Raw genomic sequence first — 24,660 nt, 5'->3', positions numbered from 1 at the left:
TGATTCTATTCTATGATTCTATTCTATGATTCTATTCTATGATTCTATTCTATGATTCTATTCTTTGATTCTATTCTTTGATTCTATTCTATGATTCTATTCTATGATTCTATTCTATGATTCTATTCTTTGATTCTATTCTTTGATTCTATTCGATGATTCTATTCTATGATTCTATTCTATGATTCTATTCTATGATTCTATTCTTTGATTCTATTCTTTGATTCTATTCTATAATTCAATTCTATGATTCTATTCTATGAATCTATTCTATGATTCTGTTATCTGATTCTATTCTTTGATTCTATTCTTGATTCTATTCTATGAATCTATTCTATGATTCTATTCTTTGATTCTATTCTTTGATTCTATTCTATGATTATATTCCTTGATTCTATTCTATGATTATATTCTATGATTCTATTCTTTGATTCTATTCTTTGATTCTATTCAGTGATTCTATTCTATGATTCTATTCTTTGATTCTATTCTATGATTCTATTTTTTGATTCTATTCTTTGATTCTATTCTATGATTCTATTCTATGATTCTGTTCTATAATTCTATTCTATGATGCTATTCTTTGATTCTATTCTATGATTCTATTCTATGATTCTATTCTTTGATTCTATTCTATTATTCTATTCTGTGATTCTATTCTATGATTCTATTCTATGATTCTATTCAGTGATTCTATTCTTTGATTCTATTCCTTGATTCTATTCTATGATTCTATTCTTTGATTCTATTCCTTGATTCTATTCTATGATTCTATTCTTTGATTCTATTCTTTGCTTCTATTCTTTGATTCTATTCTATGATTCTATTCTATGATTCTATTCTATGATTCTATTCTTTGATTCTATTCTATGATTCTATTCTATGATTCTATTCTATGATTCTATTCTTTGATTCTATTCTATGATTCAATTCTATGATTAAATTCCATGATTCTATTCGTTGATTCTGTTCTTTAATTCTATTCTTTGATTCTATTCTTTGATTCTATTCTATGATTCTATTCTATGATTCTACTCTTTGATTCTATTCTATGATTCTATTCTATGATTCTATTCTATGATTCTATTCTTGGATTCTATTCTTGTATTCTATTCTTTGATTCTATTCTATGATTCTACTCTTTGATTCTATTCTTTGATTCTGTTCAATGATTCTATTCTTTGATTCTATTCTATGATTCTATTCTTTGATTCTATTCTATGATTCTATTCTATGATTATATTCTTTGATTCTATTCTTTGATTCTATTCGATGATTCTATTCTATGATTCTATTTTATGATTCTATTCTATGATTCTATTCTTTGATTCTATTCTTTGATTCTATTCTATAATTCAATTCTATGATTCTATTCTTTGATTCTCTTCTTGATTCTATTCTATGATTCTACTCTATGATTCTATTCTATGATTCTATTCTTTGATTCTATTGTTTGATTCTATTCTATGATTCGAATCTATGATTCTATTCCTTGATTCTATTCTATGATTATATTCCATGATTCTATTCTATGATTCTATCTTTGATTCTATTCTTTGATTCTATTCAATGATTCTATTCTTTGATTCTATTCTATGATTCTATTCTTTTATTCTATTCTATGATTCTATTCTATGATTCTATTCTTTGATTCTATTCTTTGATTCTATTCGATGATTCTATTCTATGATTCTATTTTATGATTCTATTCTATGATTCTATTCTTTGATTCTATTCTTTCATTCTATTCTATATTTCAATTCTATGATTCTATTCTATGATTCTCTTCTTGATTCTATTCTATGATTCTATTCTATGATTCTATTCTATGATTCTATTCTTTGATTCTATTGTTTGATTCTATTCTATGATTCTCTTCTATGATTCTATTCCTTGATTCTATTCTATGATTCTATTCCATGATTCTATTCTTTGATTCTATTCTTTGATTCTATTCAATGATTCTATTCTATGATTCTATTCTTTCATTCTATTCTGTGATTCTATTCTTTGATTCTATTCGATGATTCTACTCTATGATTCTATTCTATGATTCTATTCTATGATTCTATTCTTTGATTCTATTCTTTGATTCTATTCTATAATTCAATTCTATGATTCTATTCTATGATTCTATTCTATGATTCTGTTATCTGATTATATTCTTTGATTCTATTCTTGATTCTATTCTATGATTCTATTCTATGATTCTATTCTATGATTCTATTCTTTGATTCTATTGTTTGATTCTATTCTATGATTCTATTCTATGATTATATTCCTTGATTCTATTCTATGATTCTATTCTTTGATTCTATTCTTTGATTCTATTCTTTGATTCTATTCAGTGATTCTATTCTATAATTCTATTCTTTGATTCTATTCTATTATTCTATTCTGTGATTCTATTCTATGATTCTATTCTATGATTCTATTCTGTGATTCTATTCTTTGATTCTATTCCTTGATTCTATTCTATGATTCTATTCTTTGATTCTATTCCTTGATTCTATTCTATGATTCTATTCTTTGATTCTATTCTTTGATTCTATTCTTTGATTATCTTCTTTGATCCTATTCTATGATTCTATTCTTTGATTCTATTCTTTGATTCTATTCTATGATTCTATTCTATGATTCTATTCTATGATTCTATTCTTTGATTCTATTCTATGATTCTATTCTATGATTCTATTCTATGATTCTATTCTTTGATTCTATTCTATGATTCAATTCTATGATTCCATTCCATGATTCTATTCGTTGATTCTGTTCTTTAATTCTATTCTTTGATTCTATTCTTTGATTCTATTCTATGATTCTATTCTATGATTCTACTCTTTGATTCTATTCTATGATTCTATTCTATGATTCTATTCTATGATTCTATTCTTGGATTCTATTCTTTGATTCTATTCTATGATTCTACTCTTTGATTCTATTCTTTGATTCTATTCAATGATTCTATTCTTTGATTCTATTCTATGATTCTATTCTTTGATTCTATTCTATGATTCTATTCTATGATTATATTCTTTGATTCTATTCTTTGATTCTATTCGATGATTCTATTCCATGATTCTATTTTATGATTCTATTCTATGATTCTATTCTTTGGTTCTATTCTTTGATTCTATTCTATAATTCAATTCTATGATTCTATTCTTTGATTCTCTTCTTGATTCTATTCTATGATTCTATTCTATGATTCTATTCTATGATTCTATTCTTTGATTCTATTGTTTGATTCTTTTCTATGATTCTAATCTATGATTCTATTCCTTGATTCTATTCTATGATTATATTCCATGATTCTATTCTTTGATTCTATTCTTTGATTCTATTAAATGATTCTATTCTATGATTCTACTCTTTGATTCTATTCTTTGATTCTATTCAATGATTCTATTCTTTGATTCTATTCTATGATTCTATTCTTTGATTCTATTCTATGATTCTATTCTATGATTATATTCTTTGATTCTATTCTTTGATTCTATTCGATGATTCTATTCTATGATTCTATTTTATGATTCTATTCTATGATTCTATTCTTTGATTCTATTCTTTCATTCTATTCTATATTTCAATTCTATGATTCTATTCTATGATTCTCTTCTTGATTCTGTTCTATGATTCTATTCTATGATTCTATTCTATGATTCTATTCTTTGATTCTATTGTTTGATTCTATTCTATGATTCTCTTCTATGATTCTATTCCTTGATTCTATTCTATGATTCTATTCCATGATTCTATTCTTTGATTCTATTCTTTGATTCTATTCAATGATTCTATTCTATGATTCTATTCTTTCATTCTATTCTGTGATTCTATTCTTTGATTCTATTCGATGATTCTATTCTATGATTCTATTCTATGATTCTATTCTATGATTCTATTCTTTGATTCTATTCTTTGATTCTATTCTATAATTCAATTCTATGATTCTATTCTATGATTCTATTCTATGATTCTGTTATCTGATTCTATTCTTTGATTCTATTCTTGATTCTATTCTATGATTCTATTCTATGATTCTATTCTATGATTCTATTCTTTGATTCTATTATTTGTTTCTATTCTATGATTCTATTCTATGATTATATTCCTTGATTCTATTCTATGATTCTATTCTACGATTCTATTCTTTGATTCTATTCTTTGATTCTATTCAGTGATTCTATTCTATGATTCTATTCTTTGATTCTATTCTATGATTCTATTTTATGATTCTATTTTTTGATTCTATTCTTTGATTCTATTCTATGATTCTATTCTATGATTCTATTCTATAATTCTATTCTATGATTCTATTCTTTGATTCTATTCTATGATTCTATTCTATGATTCTATTCTTTGATTCTATTCTATTATTCTATTCTGTGATTCTATTCTATGATTCTATTCTATGATTCTATTCTGTGATTCTATTCTTTGATTCTATTCCTTGATTCTATTCTATGATTCTATTCTTTGATTCTATTCCTTGATTCTATTCTATGATTCTATTCTTTGATTCTATTCTTTGATTCTATTCTTTGATTCTCTTCTTTGATCCTATTCTATGATTCTATTCTTTGATTCTATTCTTTGATTCTATTCTATGATTCTATTCTATGATTCTATTCTATGATTCTATTCTTTGATTCTATTCTATGATTCTATTCTATGATTCTATTCTATGATTCTATTCATTGATTCTATTCTATGATTCAATTCTATGATTCCATTCCATGATTCTATTCGTTGATTCTGTTCTTTAATTCTATTCTTTGATTCTATTCTTTGATTCTATTCTATGATTCTATTCTATGATTCTACTCTTTGATTCTATTCTATGATTCTATTCTATGATTCTATTCTATGATACTATTCTTGGATTCTATTCTTTGATTCTATTCTATGATTCTACTCTTTGATTCTATTCTTTGATTCTATTCAATGATTCTATTCTTTGATTCTATTCTATGATTCTATTCTTTGATTCTATTCTATGATTCTATTCTATGATTATATTCTTTGATTCTATTCTTTGATTCTATTCGATGATTCTATTCTATGATTCTATTCTATGATTCTATTCTATGATTCTATTCTTTGATTCTATTCTTTGATTCTATTCTATAATTCAATTCTATGATTCTATTCTATGATTCTATTCTATGATTCTGTTATCTGATTCTATTCTTTGATTCTATTCTTGATTCTATTCTATGATTCTATTCTATGATTCTATTCTATGATTCTATTCTTTGATTCTATTATTTGTTTCTATTCTATGATTCTATTCTATGATTATATTCCTTGATTCTATTCTATGATTCTATTCTACGATTCTATTCTTTGATTCTATTCTTTGATTCTATTCAGTGATTCTATTCTATGATTCTATTCTTTGATTCTATTCTATGATTCTATTTTATGATTCTATTTTTTGATTCTATTCTTTGATTCTATTCTATGATTCTATTCTATGATTCTATTCTATAATTCTATTCTATGATTCTATTCTTTGATTCTATTCTATGATTCTATTCTATGATTCTATTCTTTGATTCTATTCTATTATTCTATTCTGTGATTCTATTCTATGATTCTATTCTATGATTCTATTCTGTGATTCTATTCTTTGATTCTATTCCTTGATTCTATTCTATGATTCTATTCTTTGATTCTATTCCTTGATTCTATTCTATGATTCTATTCTTTGATTCTATTCTTTGATTCTATTCTTTGATTCTCTTCTTTGATCCTATTCTATGATTCTATTCTTTGATTCTATTCTTTGATTCTATTCTATGATTCTATTCTATGATTCTATTCTATGATTCTATTCTTTGATTCTATTCTATGATTCTATTCTATGATTCTATTCTATGATTCTATTCATTGATTCTATTCTATGATTCAATTCTATGATTCCATTCCATGATTCTATTCGTTGATTCTGTTCTTTAATTCTATTCTTTGATTCTATTCTTTGATTCTATTCTATGATTCTATTCTATGATTCTACTCTTTGATTCTATTCTATGATTCTATTCTATGATTCTATTCTATGATACTATTCTTGGATTCTATTCTTTGATTCTATTCTATGATTCTACTCTTTGATTCTATTCTTTGATTCTATTCAATGATTCTATTCTTTGATTCTATTCTATGATTCTATTCTTTGATTCTATTCTATGATTCTATTCTATGATTATATTCTTTGATTCTATTCTTTGATTCTATTCGATGATTCTATTCTATGATTCTATTTTATGATTCTATGCTATGATTCTTTTCTTTGATTCTATTCTATGATTCTATTCCTTGATTCTATTCTATGATTCTATTCTTTGATTCTATTCTTTGATTCTATTCTTTGATTCTCTTCTTTGATCCTATTCTATGATTCTATTCTTTGATTCTATTCTTTGATTCTATTCTATGATTCTATTCTATGATGCTATTCTATGATTCTATTCTTTGATTCTATTCTATGATTCTATTCTATGATTCTATTCTATGATTCTATTCTTTGATTCTATTTGATGATTCTATTCTATGATTCTATTTTATGATTCTATTCTATGATTCTATTCTTTGATTCTATTCTTTCATTCTATTCTATATTTCAATTCTATGATTCTATTCTATGATTCTCTTCTTGATTCTATTCTATGATTCTATTCTATGATTCTATTCTATGATTCTATTCTTTCATTCTATTCTGTGATTCTATTTTATGATTCTATTTTTTGATTCTATTCTATGATTCTATTCTATGATTCTATTCTATGATTCTATTCTATAATTCTATTCTATGATTCTATTCCTTGATTCTATTCTATGACTCTATTCTATGAATCTATTCTTTGATTCTATTCTATTATTCTATTCTATGATTCTATTCTATGATTCTATTCTATGATTCTATTCTGTGATTCTATTCTTTGATTCTATTCCTTGATTCTATTCTATGATTCTATTCTTTGATTCTATTCTTTGATTCTATTCTTTGATTCTCTTCTTTGACCATACTCTATGATTCTATTCTTTGATTCTATTCTTTGATTCTATTCTATGATTCTATTCTATGATTCTATTCTATGATTCTATTCATTGATTCTATTCTATGATTCTATTCTATGATTCTATTCTATGATTCTATTCTTTGATTCTATTCTATGATTCTATTCTATGATTCTATTCTATGATTCTATTCTTTGATTCTATTCTTTGATTCTATTCTTTGATTCTATTCTATGATTCTATTCTATGATTCTACTCATTGATTCTATTCTATGATTCTGTTCTATGATTCTATTCTATGATTCTATTCTTTGATTCTATTCTATGATTCTATTCGATGATTCTACTCTTTGATTCTATTCTTTGATTCTATTCAATGAATCTATTCTTTGATTCTATTCTATGATTCTATTCTTTGATTCTGTTCTTTGATTCAATTCTATGATTCTATTCTATTATTCTATTCTTTGATTCTATTCTTTGATTCTATTCTATGATTCTATTCTATGATTCTATTCTATGATTCTTTTCTTTGATTCTACTCTTTGATTCTATTCTATGATTCTATTCTATGATTCTATTCTTTGATTCTATTCTTTGATTCTATTCTATGATTCCATTCTTTGATTCTATTCTATGATTCTATTCTATGATTCTATTCTATGATTCTATTCTTTGATTCTATTCGGTAATTCTATTCTATGATTCTACTATATGATTCTATTCTATGATTCTATTCTCTGATTCTATTCTTTGATTCTATTCTATAATTCAATTCTATGATTCTATTCTATGATTCTATTCTATGATTCTATTATCTGATGCTATTCTTTGATTCTATTCTTGATTCTAGTCTTTGATTCTGTTCTATGATTCTATTCTATGATTCTATTCTTTGTTTCTATTCTTTGATTCTATTCTATGATTCTATTCTAAGATTCTATTCTTTGATTCTCTTCTATGATTCCATTCTATGATTCTATTCTTTGATTCTATTCTTTGATTCTATTCAATGATTCTATTCTATGATTCTCTTCTTGATTCTATTCTATGATTCTATTCTATGATTCTATTCTATGATTCTATTCTTTGATTCTATTGTTTGATTCTATTCTGTGATTCTCTTCTATGATTCTATTCCTTGATTCTATTCTATGATTCTATTCCATGATTCTATTCTTTGATTCTATTCTTTGATTCTATTCAATGATTCTATTCTATGATTCTATTCTTTCATTCTATTCTGTGATTCTATTCTTTGATTCTATTCGATGATTCTATTCTATGATTCTATTCTATGATTCTATTCTATGATTCTATTCTTTGATTCTATTCTTTGATTCTATTCTATAATTCAATTCTATGATTCTATTCTATGATTCTATTCTATGATTCTGTTATCTGATTCTATTCTTTGATTCTATTCTTGATTCTATTCTATGATTCTATTCTATGATTCTATTCTATGAATCTATTTTTTGATTCTATTGTTTGTTTCTATTCTATGATTCTATTCTATGATTATATTCCTTGATTCTATTCTATGATTCTATTCTACGATTCTATTCTTTGATTCTATTCTTTGATTCTATTCAGTGATTCTATTCTATGATTCTATAATTTGATTCTATTCTATGATTCTATTTTATGATTCTATTTTTTGATTCTATTCTTTGATTCTATTCTATGATTCTATTCTATAATTCTATTCTATGATTCTATTCTTTGATTCTATTCTATGATTCTATTCTATGATTCTATTCTTTGATTCTATTCTATTATTCTATTCTGTGATTCTATTCTATGTTTCTATTCTATGATTCTATTCTGTGATTCTATTCTTTGATTCTATTCCTTGATTCTATTCTATGATTCTATTCTTTGATTCTATTGCTTGATTCTATTCTATGATTCTATTCTTTGATTCTATTCTTTGATTCTATTCTTTGATTCTCTTCTTTGATCCTATTCTATGATTCTATTCTTTGATTCTATTCTTTGATTCTATTCTATGATTCTATTCTATGATTCTATTCTATGATTCTATTCTTTGATTCTATTCTATGATTCTATTCTATGATTCTATTCTATGATTCTATTCATTGATTCTATTCTATGATTCAATTCTATGATTCCATTCCATGATTCTATTCGTTGATTATGTTCTTTAATTCTATTCTTTGATTCTATTCTTTGATTCTATTCTATGATTCTATTCTATGATTCTACTCTTTGATTCTATTCTATGATTCTATTCTATGATTCTATTCTATGATACTATTCTTGGATTCTATTCTTTGATTCTATTCTATGATTCTACTCTTTGATTCTATTCTTTGATTCTATTCAATGATACTATTCTTTGATTCTATTCTATGATTCTATTCTTTGATTCTATTCTATGATTCTATTCTATGATTATATTCTTTGATTCTATTCTTTGATTCTATTCGATGATTCTATTCTATGATTCTATTTTATGATTCTATTCTATGATTCTATTCTTTGATTCTATTCTATGATTCTATTCCTTGATTCTATTCTATGATTCTATTCTTTGATTCTATTCTTTGATTCTATTCTTTGATTCTCTTCTTTGATCCTATTCTATGATTCTATTCTTTGATTCTATTCTTTGATTCTATTCTATGATTCTATTCTATGATGCTATTCTATGATTCTATTCTTTGATTCTATTCTATGATTCTATTCTATGATTCTATTCTATGATTCTATTCTTTAATTCTATTCGATGATTCTATTCTATATTTCAATTCTATGATTCTATTCTATGATTCTCTTCTTGATTCTATTCTATGATTCTATTCTATGATTCTATTCTATGATTCTATTCTTTCATTCTATTCTGTGATTCTATTTTATGATTCTATTTTTTGATTCTATTCTATGATTCTATTCTATGATTCTATTCTATGATTCTATTCTATAATTCTATTCTATGATTCTATTCCTTGATTCTATTCTATGACTCTATTCTATGAATCTATTCTTTGATTCTATTCTATTTTTCTATTCTATGATTCTATTCTATGAATCTATTCTATGATTCTATTCTGTGATTCTATTCTTTGATTCTATTCCTTGATTCTATTCTATGATTCTATTCTTTGATTCTATTCTTTGATTCTATTCTTTGATTCTCTTCTTTGACCATACTCTATGATTCTATTCTTTGATTCTATTCTTTGATTCTATTCTATGATTCTATTCTATGATTCTATTCTTTGATTCTATTCTATGATTCTATTCTATGATTCTATTCTTTGATTCTATTCTATGATTCTATTCTATGATTCTATTCTATGATTCTATTCTTTGATTCTATTCTTTGATTCTATTCTTTGATTCTCTTCTTTGATCCTATTCTATGATTCTATTCTTTGATTCTATTCTTTGATTCTATTCTATGATTCTATTCTATGATTCTATTCTATGATTCTATTCTTTGATTCTATTCTATGATTCTATTCTATGATTCTATTCTATGATTCTATTCATTGATTCTATTCTATGATTCAATTCTATGATTCCATTCCATGATTCTATTCGTTGATTATGTTCTTTAATTCTATTCTTTGATTCTATTCTTTGATTCTATTCTATGATTCTATTCTATGATTCTACTCTTTGATTCTATTCTATGATTCTATTCTATGATTCTATTCTATGATACTATTCTTGGATTCTATTCTTTGATTCTATTCTATGATTCTACTCTTTGATTCTATTCTTTGATTCTATTCTTTGATTCTCTTCTTTGATCCTATTCTATGATTCTATTCTTTGATTCTATTCTTTGATTCTATTCTATGATTCTATTCTATGATGCTATTCTATGATTCTATTCTTTGATTCTATTCTATGATTCTATTCTATGATTCTATTCTATGATTCTATTCTTTAATTCTATTCGATGATTCTATTCTATATTTCAATTCTATGATTCTATTCTATGATTCTCTTCTTGATTCTATTCTATGATTCTATTCTATGATTCTATTCTATGATTCTATTCTTTCATTCTATTCTGTGATTCTATTTTATGATTCTATTTTTTGATTCTATTCTATGATTCTATTCTATGATTCTATTCTATGATTCTATTCTATAATTCTATTCTATGATTCTATTCCTTGATTCTATTCTATGACTCTATTCTATGAATCTATTCTTTGATTCTATTCTATTTTTCTATTCTATGATTCTATTCTATGATTCTATTCTATGATTCTATTCTGTGATTCTATTCTTTGATTCTATTCCTTGATTCTATTCTATGATTCTATTCTTTGATTCTATTCTTTGATTCTATTCTTTGATTCTCTTCTTTGACCATACTCTATGATTCTATTCTTTGATTCTATTCTTTGATTCTATTCTATGATTCTATTCTATGATTCTATTCTTTGATTCTATTCTATGATTCTATTCTATGATTCTATTCTATGATTCTATTCTTTGATTCTATTCTATGATTCTATTCTATGATTCTATTCTATGATTCTATTCTTTGATTCTATTCTTTGATTCTATTCTTTGATTCTATTCTATGATTCTATTCTATGATTCTACTCATTGATTCTATTCTATGATTCTGTTCTATGATTCTATTCTATGATTCTATTCTTTGATTCTATTCTATGATTCTATTCGATGATTCTACTCTTTGATTCTATTCTTTGATTCTATTCAATGAATCTATTCTTTGATTCTATTCTATGATTCTATTCTTTGATTCTGTTCTTTGATTCAATTCTATGATTCTATTCTATTATTCTATTCTTTGATTCTATTCTTTGATTCTATTCTATGATTCTATTCTATGATTCTATTCTATGATTCTATTCTTTGATTCTACTCTTTGATTCTATTCTATGATTCTATTCTATGATTCTATTCTTTGATTCTATTCTTTGATTCTATTCTATGATTCTATTCTTTGATTCTATTCTATGATTCTATTCTATGATTCTATTCTATGATTCTATTCTTTGATTCTATTCGATAATTCTATTCTATGATTCTACTATATGATTCTATTCTATGATTCTATTCTCTGATTCTATTCTTTGATTCTATTCTATAATTCAATTCTATGATTCTATTCTATGATTCTATTCTATGATTCTATTATCTGATGCTATTCTTTGATTCTATTCTTGATTCTAGTCTATGATTCTGTTCTATGATTCTATTCTATGATTCTATTCTTTGTTTCTATTCTTTGATTCTATTCTATGATTCTATTCTAAGATTCTATTCTTTGATTCTATTCTATGATTCCATTCTATGATTCTATTCTTTGATTCTATTCTTTGATTCTATTCAATGATTCTATTCTATGATTCTATTCTTTGATTCTATTCTATGATTCTATTTTATGATTCTATTCTTTGATTCTATTCTTTGATTCTATTCTTTGATTCTATTCTTTGATTCTATTCTCTGATTCTATTCTATGATTCTATTCTATGATTCCTTTCTATGATTCTATTCTATGATTCTATTCTATGATTCTATTCTATGATTCTATTCTATGATTCTATTATCTGATTCTATTCTTTGATTCCAATCTTGATTCTATTCTATGATTCTATTCTTTGATTCTATTCTTTGATTCTATTCTATGATTCTATTCTATGATTCTATTCTTTGATTCTATCTATGATTCTATTCTATGATTCTATTCTTTGATTCAATTCTTTGATTCTATTCAATGATTCTATTCTATGATTCTATTCTTTGATTCTATTCTATGATTCTATTTTGTGATTCCATTCTTTGATTCTATTCTCTGATTCTTTTCTCTGATTCTATTCTATGATTCTACTCTATTATTCTATTCTTTAATTCTATTCTTTGATTCTATTCTTTGATTCTATTCTATGATTCTATTCTATGATTCTACTCTTTGATTCTATTCTATGATTCTATTCTATGATTCTATTCTATGATACTATTCTTGGATTCTATTCTTTGATTCTATTCTATGATTCTACTCTTTGATTCTATTCTTTGATTCTATTCAATGATACTATTCTTTGATTCTATTCTATGATTCTATTCTTTGATTCTATTCTATGATTCTATTCTATGATTATATTCTTTGATTCTATTCTTTGATTCTATTCGATGATTCTATTCTATGATTCTATTTTATGATTCTATTCTATGATTCTATTCTTTGATTCTATTCTATGATTCTATTCCTTGATTCTATTCTATGATTCTATTCTTTGATTCTATTCTTTGATTCTATTCTTTGATTCTCTTCTTTGATCCTATTCTATGATTCTATTCTTTGATTCTATTCTTTGATTCTATTCTATGATTCTATTCTATGATGCTATTCTATGATTCTATTCTTTGATTCTATTCTATGATTCTATTCTATGATTCTATTCTATGATTCTATTCTTTAATTCTATTCGATGATTCTATTCTATATTTCAATTCTATGATTCTATTCTATGATTCTCTTCTTGATTCTATTCTATGATTCTATTCTATGATTCTATTCTATGATTCTATTCTTTCATTCTATTCTGTGATTCTATTTTATGATTCTATTTTTTGATTCTATTCTATGATTCTATTCTATGATTCTATTCTATGATTCTATTCTATAATTCTATTCTATGATTCTATTCCTTGATTCTATTCTATGACTCTATTCTATGAATCTATTCTTTGATTCTATTCTATTTTTCTATTCTATGATTCTATTCTATGAATCTATTCTATGATTCTATTCTGTGATTCTATTCTTTGATTCTATTCCTTGATTCTATTCTATGATTCTATTCTTTGATTCTATTCTTTGATTCTATTCTTTGATTCTCTTCTTTGACCATACTCTATGATTCTATTCTTTGATTCTATTCTTTGATTCTATTCTATGATTCTATTCTATGATTCTATTCTTTGATTCTATTCTATGATTCTATTCTATGATTCTATTCTTTGATTCTATTCTATGATTCTATTCTATGATTCTATTCTATGATTCTATTCTTTGATTCTATTCTTTGATTCTATTCTTTGATTCTCTTCTTTGATCCTATTCTATGATTCTATTCTTTGATTCTATTCTTTGATTCTATTCTATGATTCTATTCTATGATTCTATTCTATGATTCTATTCTTTGATTCTATTCTATGATTCTATTCTATGATTCTATTCTATGATTCTATTCATTGATTCTATTCTATGATTCAATTCTATGATTCCATTCCATGATTCTATTCGTTGATTATGTTCTTTAATTCTATTCTTTGATTCTATTCTTTGATTCTATTCTATGATTCTATTCTATGATTCTACTCTTTGATTCTATTCTATGATTCTATTCTATGATTCTATTCTATGATACTATTCTTGGATTCTATTCTTTGATTCTATTCTATGATTCTACTCTTTGATTCTATTCTTTGATTCTATTCTTTGATTCTCTTCTTTGATCCTATTCTATGATTCTATTCTTTGATTCTATTCTTTGATTCTATTCTATGATTCTATTCTATGATGCTATTCTATGATTCTATTCTTTGATTCTATTCTATGATTCTATTCTATGATTCTATTCTATGATTCTATTCTTTAATTCTATTCGATGATTCTATTCTATATTTCAATTCTATGATTCTATTCTATGATTCTCTTCTTGATTCTATTCTATGATTCTATTCTATGATTCTATTCTATGATTCTATTCTTTCATTCTATTCTGTGATTCTATTTTATGATTCTATTTTTTGATTCTATTCTATGATTCTATTCTATGATTCTATTCTATGATTCTATTCTATAATTCTATTCTATGATTCTATTCCTTGATTCTATTCTATGACTCTATTCTATGAATCTATTCTTTGATTCTATTCTATTTTTCTATTCTATGATTCTATTCTATGATTCTATTCTATGATTCTATTCTGTGATTCTATTCTTTGATTCTATTCCTTGATTCTATTCTATGATTCTATTCTTTGATTCTATTCTTTGATTCTATTCTTTGATTCTCTTCTTTGACCATACTCTATGATTCTATTCTTTGATTCTATTCTTTGATTCTATTCTATGATTCTATTCTATGATTCTATTCTTTGATTCTATTCTATGATTCTATTCTATGATTCTATTCTATGATTCTATTCTTTGATTCTATTCTATGATTCTATTCTATGATTCTATTCTATGATTCTATTCTTTGATTCTATTCTTTGATTCTATTCTTTGATTCTATTCTATGATTCTATTCTATGATTCTACTCATTGATTCTATTCTATGATTCTGTTCTATGATTCTATTCTATGATTCTATTCTTTGATTCTATTCTATGATTCTATTCGATGATTCTACTCTTTGATTCTATTCTTTGATTCTATTCAATGAATCTATTCTTTGATTCTATTCTACGATTCTATTCTTTGATTCTGTTCTTTGATTCAATTCTATGATTCTATTCTATTATTCTATTCTTTGATTCTATTCTTTGATTCTATTCTATGATTCTATTCTATGATTCTATTCTATGATTCTATTCTTTGATTCTACTCTTTGATTCTATTCTATGATTCTATTCTATGATTCTATTCTTTGATTCTATTCTTTGATTCTATTCTATGATTCTATTCTTTGATTCTATTCTATGATTCTATTCTATGATTCTATTCTATGATTCTATTCTTTGATTCTATTCGATAATTCTATTCTATGATTCTACTATATGATTCTATTCTATGATTCTATTCTCTGATTCTATTCTTTGATTCTATTCTATAATTCAATTCTATGATTCTATTCTATGATTCTATTCTATGATTCTATTATCTGATGCTATTCTTTGATTCTATTCTTGATTCTAGTCTATGATTCTGTTCTATGATTCTATTCTATGATTCTATTCTTTGTTTCTATTCTTTGATTCTATTCTATGATTCTATTCTAAGATTCTATTCTTTGATTCTATTCTATGATTCCATTCTATGATTCTATTCTTTGATTCTATTCTTTGATTCTATTCAATGATTCTATTCTATGATTCTATTCTTTGATTCTATTCTATGATTCTATTTTATGATTCTATTCTTTGATTCTATTCTTTGATTCTATTCTTTGATTCTATTCTTTGATTCTATTCTCTGATTCTATTCTATGATTCTATTCTATGATTCCTTTCTATGATTCTATTCTATGATTCTATTCTATGATTCTATTCTATGATTCTATTCTATGATTCTATTATCTGATTCTATTCTTTGATTCCAATCTTGATTCTATTCTATGATTCTATTCTTTGATTCTATTCTTTGATTCTATTCTATGATTCTATTCTATGATTCTATTCTTTGATTCTATCTATGATTCTATTCTATGATTCTATTCTTTGATTCAATTCTTTGATTCTATTCAATGATTCTATTCTATGATTCTATTCTTTGATTCTATTCTATGATTCTATTTTGTGATTCCATTCTTTGATTCTATTCTCTGATTCTTTTCTCTGATTCTATTCTATGATTCTACTCTATTATTCTATTCTTTGATTCTATTCTTTGATTCTATTCAATGATTCTATTCTTTGATTCTATTCTATGATTCTATTCTTTGATTTTATTCTTTGATTCTATTCTATGAATCTAATCTATCATTCTATTCTTTGATTCTATTCTTTGATTCTGTTCTATGATTCTATTCTATGATTCTATTCTTTGATTCTATTCTATGATTCGATTCTATGATTCTATTCGATGATTCTATTCTATGATAATATTCTATGATTCTATTCTATGATTCTATTCTTTGATTCAATTCTTTTATTCTGTTCTATAATTCAATTCTATGTTTCTATTCTATGATTCTATACTATGATTCTATTCTCTGATTCTATTCTTTGATTCTATTCCTGATTCTATTCTCTGATTCTATTCTGTGATTCTATTCTTTGATTCTATTCTATGATTCTATTCTATGGTTCTATTCTGTGATTCTATTCTTTGATTCTATTCTATGTTTCTATTCTATGATTCTATTCTATCATTCTATTCTATGATTCGATTCTATGATTCTATTCTGTGATTCTATTCTATAATTCTATTCTTTGATTCTATTCTTTGATTCTATTCTATGATTCTATTCTATGATTCTATTCTGTGATTCTATTCTTTGATTCTATTCTATGTTTCTATTCTATGATTCTATTCTATCATTCTATTCTATGATTCGATTCTATGATTCCATTCTGTGATTCTGTTCCATAATTCTATTCTTTGATTCTATTCTTTGATTATATTCTATGATTCTCTTCTATGATTCTATTATATGATTCTATTCTATGATTCTATTCTATGATTCTATTCTTTGATTCTAATCTATGATCCTATTCTTTGATTCTATTCTATGATTCGATTCTATGATTCCATTCTTTGATTCAATTCTATTATTCTATTCTATGATTCTATTCTTTGATTCTATTCTATGGTTCTATACTATGATTCTATTCTTTGATTCTATTCTATGATTCTGCTCTTTGATTCTATTCTTTGATTCTATTCTATGATTCTATTCTTTGAATCTGTTCCATGATTCTATTCTTTGATTCTATTCCTTGAATCTATTCTTTGATTCTATTCTATGATTCTATTCTTTGATTCTATTCTTTGAATCTATTCTTTGATACTATTCTTTGATTCTATTCTTTGATTCTATTCTATGATTCTATTCTATGATTCTATTCAATGATTCTATTCTTTGATTCTATTCTATGATTCTATTCTATGATTCTATTCTATGATTCTATTCTTTGAATCTATTCATTGATTCTATTCTATGATTCTATTCTTTGATTCTATTCTATGATTCTATTCTTTGATTCTATTATGTAATTCTATTCTTTGATTCTATTCTATGATTCTATTCTATGATTCTATTCTCTGATTCTATTCTATGATTCTGTTCTATGATTCTATTCTTTGATTCTATTCTTTGATTCTATTCCATGATTCTATTCTATGATTCTATTCTATGATTCTATTCTATGATTCTATTCTATGATTCTATTCTATGATTCTATTCTTTGATTCTATTCTTTGATTCTATTCTATGATTCTATTCTTTGATACTATTCTATGATTCTATTCTATGATTCTATTCTATGATTCTATTCTTTGATTCTATTCTATGATTCAATTCTATTATTCTATACTATCATTCTGTTCCTTGATTCTATTCTTTCATTCTATTCTATGATTCTATTCTGTGATTCTATTCTATGATTCTATTCTATGATTCTATTCATTGATTCTATTCTATGATTCTGTTATTTGATTCTATTCTTTGATTCTATTCTATGATTCTATTCTTTGATTCTATTCTTTGATTCTATTCTATGATTCTATTCTATGATTTTATTCTATGATTCTATTCTTTAATTCTATTCTATGATTCTATTCTATGATTCTATTCTATGATTCTATACTTTGATTATATTCATTGATTCTATTCTATGATTCTATTCTTTGATTCTGTTCTATGATTCTACTCTTTGATTCTATTATTTAATTCTATTCTTTGATTCTATTCTATGATTCTATTCTATGATTCTATTCTATGATTCTATTCTATGATTCTATTCTATGATTCTATTCTATGATTCTATTCTTTGATTCTACTCTTTGATTCTATTCTATGATTCTATTCTTTGATTCTATTCTATGATTCTATTCTTTGATTCTATTCTATGATTCTATTCTATGATTCTATTCTTTGATTCTATTCTATGACTCTATTCTATGATTCTATTCTTTGATTCTATTCGATGATTCTATTCTATGATTCTATTCTATGACTCTATTCTATGATTCTATTTTATGATTCTATTTTTTGATCCTATTCTTTGATTCTATTCTATGATTCTATTCTATGATTCTATTCTATAATTCTATTCTATGATTCTATTCTTTGATTCTATTCTATGATTCTATTCTATGATTCTATTCTTTGATTCTATTCTATTATTCTATTCTGTGATTCTATTCTATGATTCTATTCTATGATTCTATTCTGTGATTCTATTCTTTGATTCTATTCCTTGATTCTATTCTATGATTCTATTCTTTGATTCTATTCCTTGATTCTATTCTATGATTCTATTCTTTGATTCTATTCTTTGATTCTATTCTTTGATTCTCTTCTTTGATCCTATTCTATGATTCTATTCTTTGATTCTATTCTTTGATTCTATTCTTTGATTCTCTTCTTTGATCCTATTCTATGATTCTATTCTTTGATTCTATTCTTTGATTCTATTCTATGATTCTATTCTATGATTCTATTCTATGATTCTATTCTTGGATTCTATTCCATGATTCTATTCGTTGATTCTGTTCTTTAATTCTATTCTTTGATTCTATTCTTTGATTCTATTCTATGATTCTATTCTATGATTCTACTCTTTGATTCTATTCTATGATTCTATTCTATGATTCTATTCTATGATACTATTCTTGGATTCTATTCTTTGATTCTATTCTATGATTCTACTCTTTGATTCTATTCTTTGATTCTATTCAATGATTCTATTCTTTGATTCTATTCTTTGATTCTAATCTTTGATTCTCTTCTTTGACCATACTCTATGATTCTATTCTTTGATTCTATTCTTTGATTCTATTCTATGATTCTATTCTATGATTCTATTCTATGATTCTATTCTTTGATTCTATTCTATGATTCTATTTTATGATTCTATTCTTTGATTCTATTCTATGATTCTATTCTATGATTCTATTCTATGATTCTATTCTTTGATTCTATTCTTTGATTCTATTCTTTGATTCTATTCTATGATTCTATTCTATGATTCTACTCATTGATTCTATTCTATGATTCTGTTCTATGATTCTATTCTATGATTCTATTCTTTGATTCTATTCTATGATTCTATTCGATGATTCTACTCTTTGATTCTATTCTTTGATTCTATTCAATGAATCTATTCTTTGATTCTATTCTATGATTCTATTCTTTGATTCTGTTCTTTGATTCAATTCTATGATTCTATTCTATTATTCTATTCTTTGATTCTATTCTTTGATTCTATTCTATGATTCTATTCTATGATTCTATTCTATGATTCTATTCTTTGATTCTACTCTTTGATTCTATTCTATGATTCTATTCTATGATTCTATTCTTTGATTCTATTCTTTGATTCTATTCTATGATTCTATTCTTTGATTCTATTCTATGATTCTATTCTATGATTCTATTCCATGATTCTATTCTTTGATTCTATTCGGTAATTCTATTCTATGATTCTACTATATGATTCTATTCTATGATTCTATTCTCTGATTCTATTCTTTGATTCTATTCTATAATTCAATTCTATGATTCTATTCTATGATTCTATTCTATGATTCTATTATCTGATGCTATTCTTTGATTCTATTCTTGATTCTAGTCTATGATTCTGTTCTATGATTCTATTCTATGATTCTATTCTTTGTTTCTATTCTTTGATTCTATTCTATGATTCTATTCTCAGATTCTATTCTTTGATTCTATTCTATGATTCCATTCTATGATTCTATTCTTTGATTCTATTCTTTGATTCTATTCAATGATTCTATTCTATGATTCTCTTCTTGATTCTATTCTATGATTCTATTCTATGATTCTATTCTATGATTCTATTCTTTGATTCTATTGTTTGATTCTATTCTATGATTCTCTTCTATGATTCTATTCCTTGATTCTATTCTATGATTCTATTCCATGATTCTATTCTTTGATTCTATTCTTTGATTCTATTCAATGATTCTATTCTATGATTCTATTCTTTCATTCTATTCTGTGATTCTATTCTTTGATTCTATTCGATGATTCTATTCTATGATTCTATTCTATGATTCTATTCTATGATTCTATTCTTTGATTCTATCCTTTGATTCTATTCTATAATTCAATTCTATGATTCTATTCTATGATTCTATTCTATGATTCTGTTATCTGATTCTATTCTTTGATTCTATTCTTGATTCTATTCTATGATTCTATTCTATGAATCTATTCTTTGATTCTATTGTTTGTTTCTATTCTATGATTCTATTCTATGATTATATTCCTTGATTCTATTCTATGATTCTATTCTACGATTCTATTCTTTGATTCTATTCTTTGATTCTATTCTTTGATTCTCTTCTTTGATCCTATTCTATGATTCTATTCTTTGATTCTATTCTTTGATTCTATTCTATGATTCTATTCTATGATTCTATTCTATGATTCTATTCTTTGATTCTATTCTATGATTCTATTCTATGATTCTATTCTATGATTCTATTCATTGATTCTATTCTATGATTCAATTCTATGATTCCATTCCATGATTCTATTCGTTGATTCTGTTCTTTAATTCTATTCTTTGATTCTATTCTTTGATTCTATTCTATGATTCTACTCTATGATTCTACTCTTTGATTCTATTCTATGATTCTATTCTATGATTCTATTCTATGATACTATTCTTGGATTCTATTCTTTGATTCTATTCTATGATTCTACTCTTTGATTCTATTCTTTGATTCTATTCAATGATTCTATTCTTTGATTCTATTCTATGATTCTATTCTTTGATTCTATTTTATGATTCTATTCTATGATTATATTCTTTGATTCTATTCTTTGATTCTATTCGATGATTCTATTCTATGATTCTATTTTATGATTCTATTCTATGATTCTATTCTTTGATTCTATTCTATGATTCTATTCCTTGATTCTATTCTATGATTCTATTCTTTGATTCTATTCTTTGATTCTCTTCTTTGATCCTATTCTATGATTCTATTCTTTGATTCTATTCTTTGATTCTATTCTATGATTCTATTCTATGATGCTATTCTATGATTCTATTCTTTGATTCTATTCAATGATTCTATTCTATGATTCTATTCTATGATTCTATTCTTTGATTCTATTCGATGATTCTATTCTATGATTCTATTTTATGATTCTATTCTATGATTCTATTCTTTGATTCTATTCTTTCATTCTATTCTATATTTCAATTCTATGATTCTATTCTATGATTCTCTTCTTGATTCTATTCTATGATTCTATTCTATGATTCTATTCTATGATTCTATTCTTTCATTCTATTCTGTGATTCTATTTTATGATTCTATTTTTTGATTCTATTCTATGATTCTATTCTATGATTCTATTCTATGATTCTATTCTATAATTCTATTCTATGATTCTATTCCTTGATTCTATTCTATGACTCTATTCTATTAATCTATTCTTTGATTCTATTCTATTATTCTATTCTATGATTCTATTCTATGATTCTATTCTATGATTCTATTCTGTGATTCTATTCTTTGATTCTATTCCTTGATTCTATTCTATGATTCTATTCTTTGATTCTATTCTTTGATTCTAATCTTTGATTCTCTTCTTTGACCATACTCTATGATTCTATTCTTTGATTCTATTCTTTGATTCTATTCTATGATTCTATTCTATGATTCTATTCTATGATTCTATTCTTTGATTCTATTCTATGATTCTATTCTATGATTCTATTTTATGATTCTATTCTTTGATTCTATTCTATGATTCTATTCTATGATTCTATTCTATGATTCTATTCTTTGATTCTATTCTTTGATTCTATTCTTTGATTCTATTCTATGATTCTATTCTATGATTCTACTCATTGACTCTATTCTATGATTCTGTTCTATGATTCTATTCTATGATTCTATTCTTTGATTCTATTCTATGATTCTATTCGATGATTCTACTCTTTGATTCTATTCTTTGATTCTATTCAATGAATCTATTCTTTGATTCTATTCTATGATTCTATTCTTTGATTCTGTTCTTTGATTCAATTCTATGATTCTATTCTATGATTCTATTCTTTGATTCTATTCTTTGATTCTATTCTATAATTCAATTCTATGATTCTATTCTATGATTCTATTCTATGATTCTGTTATCTGATTCTATTCTTTGATTCTATTCTTGATTCTATTCTATGATTCTATTCTATGAATCTATTCTTTGATTCTATTGTTTGTTTCTATTCTATGATTCTATTCTATGATTATATTCCTTGATTCTATTCTATGATTCTATTCTACGATTCTATTCTTTGATTCTATTCTTTGATTCTATTCTTTGATTCTCTTCTTTGATCCTATTCTATGATTCTATTCTTTGATTCTATTCTTTGATTCTATTCTATGATTCTATTCTATGATTCTATTCTATGATTCTATTCTTTGATTCTATTCTATGATTCTATTCTATGATTCTATTCTATGATTCTATTCATTGATTCTATTCTATGATTCAATTCTATGATTCCATTCCATGATTCTATTCGTTGATTCTGTTCTTTAATCCTATTCTTTGATTCTATTCTTTGATTCTATTCTATGATTCTATTCTATGATTCTACTCTTTGATTCTATTCTATGATTCTATTCTATGATTCTATTCTATGATACTATTCTTGGATTCTATTCTTTGATTCTATTCTATGATTCTACTCTTTGATTCTATTCTATGATTCTATTCTTTGATTCTATTTTATGATTCTATTCTATGATTATATTCTTTGATTCTATTCTTTGATTCTATTCGATGATTCTATTCTATGATTCTATTTTATGATTCTATTCTATGATTCTATTCTTTGATTCTATTCTATGATTCTATTCCTTGATTCTATTCTATGATTCTATTCTTTGATTCTATTCTTTGATTCTATTCTTTGATTCTCTTCTTTGATCCTATTCTATGATTCTATTCTTTGATTCTATTCTTTGATTCTATTCTATGATTCTATTCTATGATGCTATTCTATGATTCTATTCTTTGATTCTATTCAATGATTCTATTCTATGATTCTATTCTATGATTCTATTCTTTGATTCTATTCGATGATTCTATTCTATGATTCTATTTTATGATTCTATTCTATGATTCTATTCTTTGATTCTATTCTTTCATTCTATTCTATATTTCAATTCTATGATTCTATTCTATGATTCTCTTCTTGATTCTATTCTATGATTCTATTCTATGATTCTATTCTATGATTCTATTCTTTCATTCTATTCTGTGATTCTATTTTATGGTTCTATTTTTTGATTCTATTCTATGATTCTATTCTATGATTCTATTCTATGATTCTATTCTATAATTCTATTCTATGATTCTATTCCTTGATTCTATTCTATGACTCTATTCTATGAATCTATTCTTTGATTCTATTCTATTATTCTATTCTATGATTCTATTCTATGATTCTATTCTATGATTCTATTCTGTGATTCTATTCTTTGATTCAATTCCTTGATTCTATTCTATGATTCTATTCTTTGATTCTATTCTTTGATTCTAATCTTTGATTCTCTTCTTTGACCATACTCTATGATTCTATTCTTTGATTCTATTCTTTGATTCTATTCTATGATTCTATTCTATGATTCTATTCTATGATTCTATTCTTTGATTCTATTCTATGATTCTATTCTATGATTCTATTTTATGATTCTATTCTTTGATTCTATTCTATGATTCTATTCTATGA

Source organism: Somniosus microcephalus, chromosome 4 (assembly GCF_052327205.1).
Source record: "Somniosus microcephalus isolate GS21.2 chromosome 4, FLI_Smic_1.0, whole genome shotgun sequence".
Classification (NCBI taxonomy): Eukaryota; Metazoa; Chordata; class Chondrichthyes; order Squaliformes; family Somniosidae; genus Somniosus; species Somniosus microcephalus.
Note: the sequence above shows the minus strand (reverse complement) of the source record.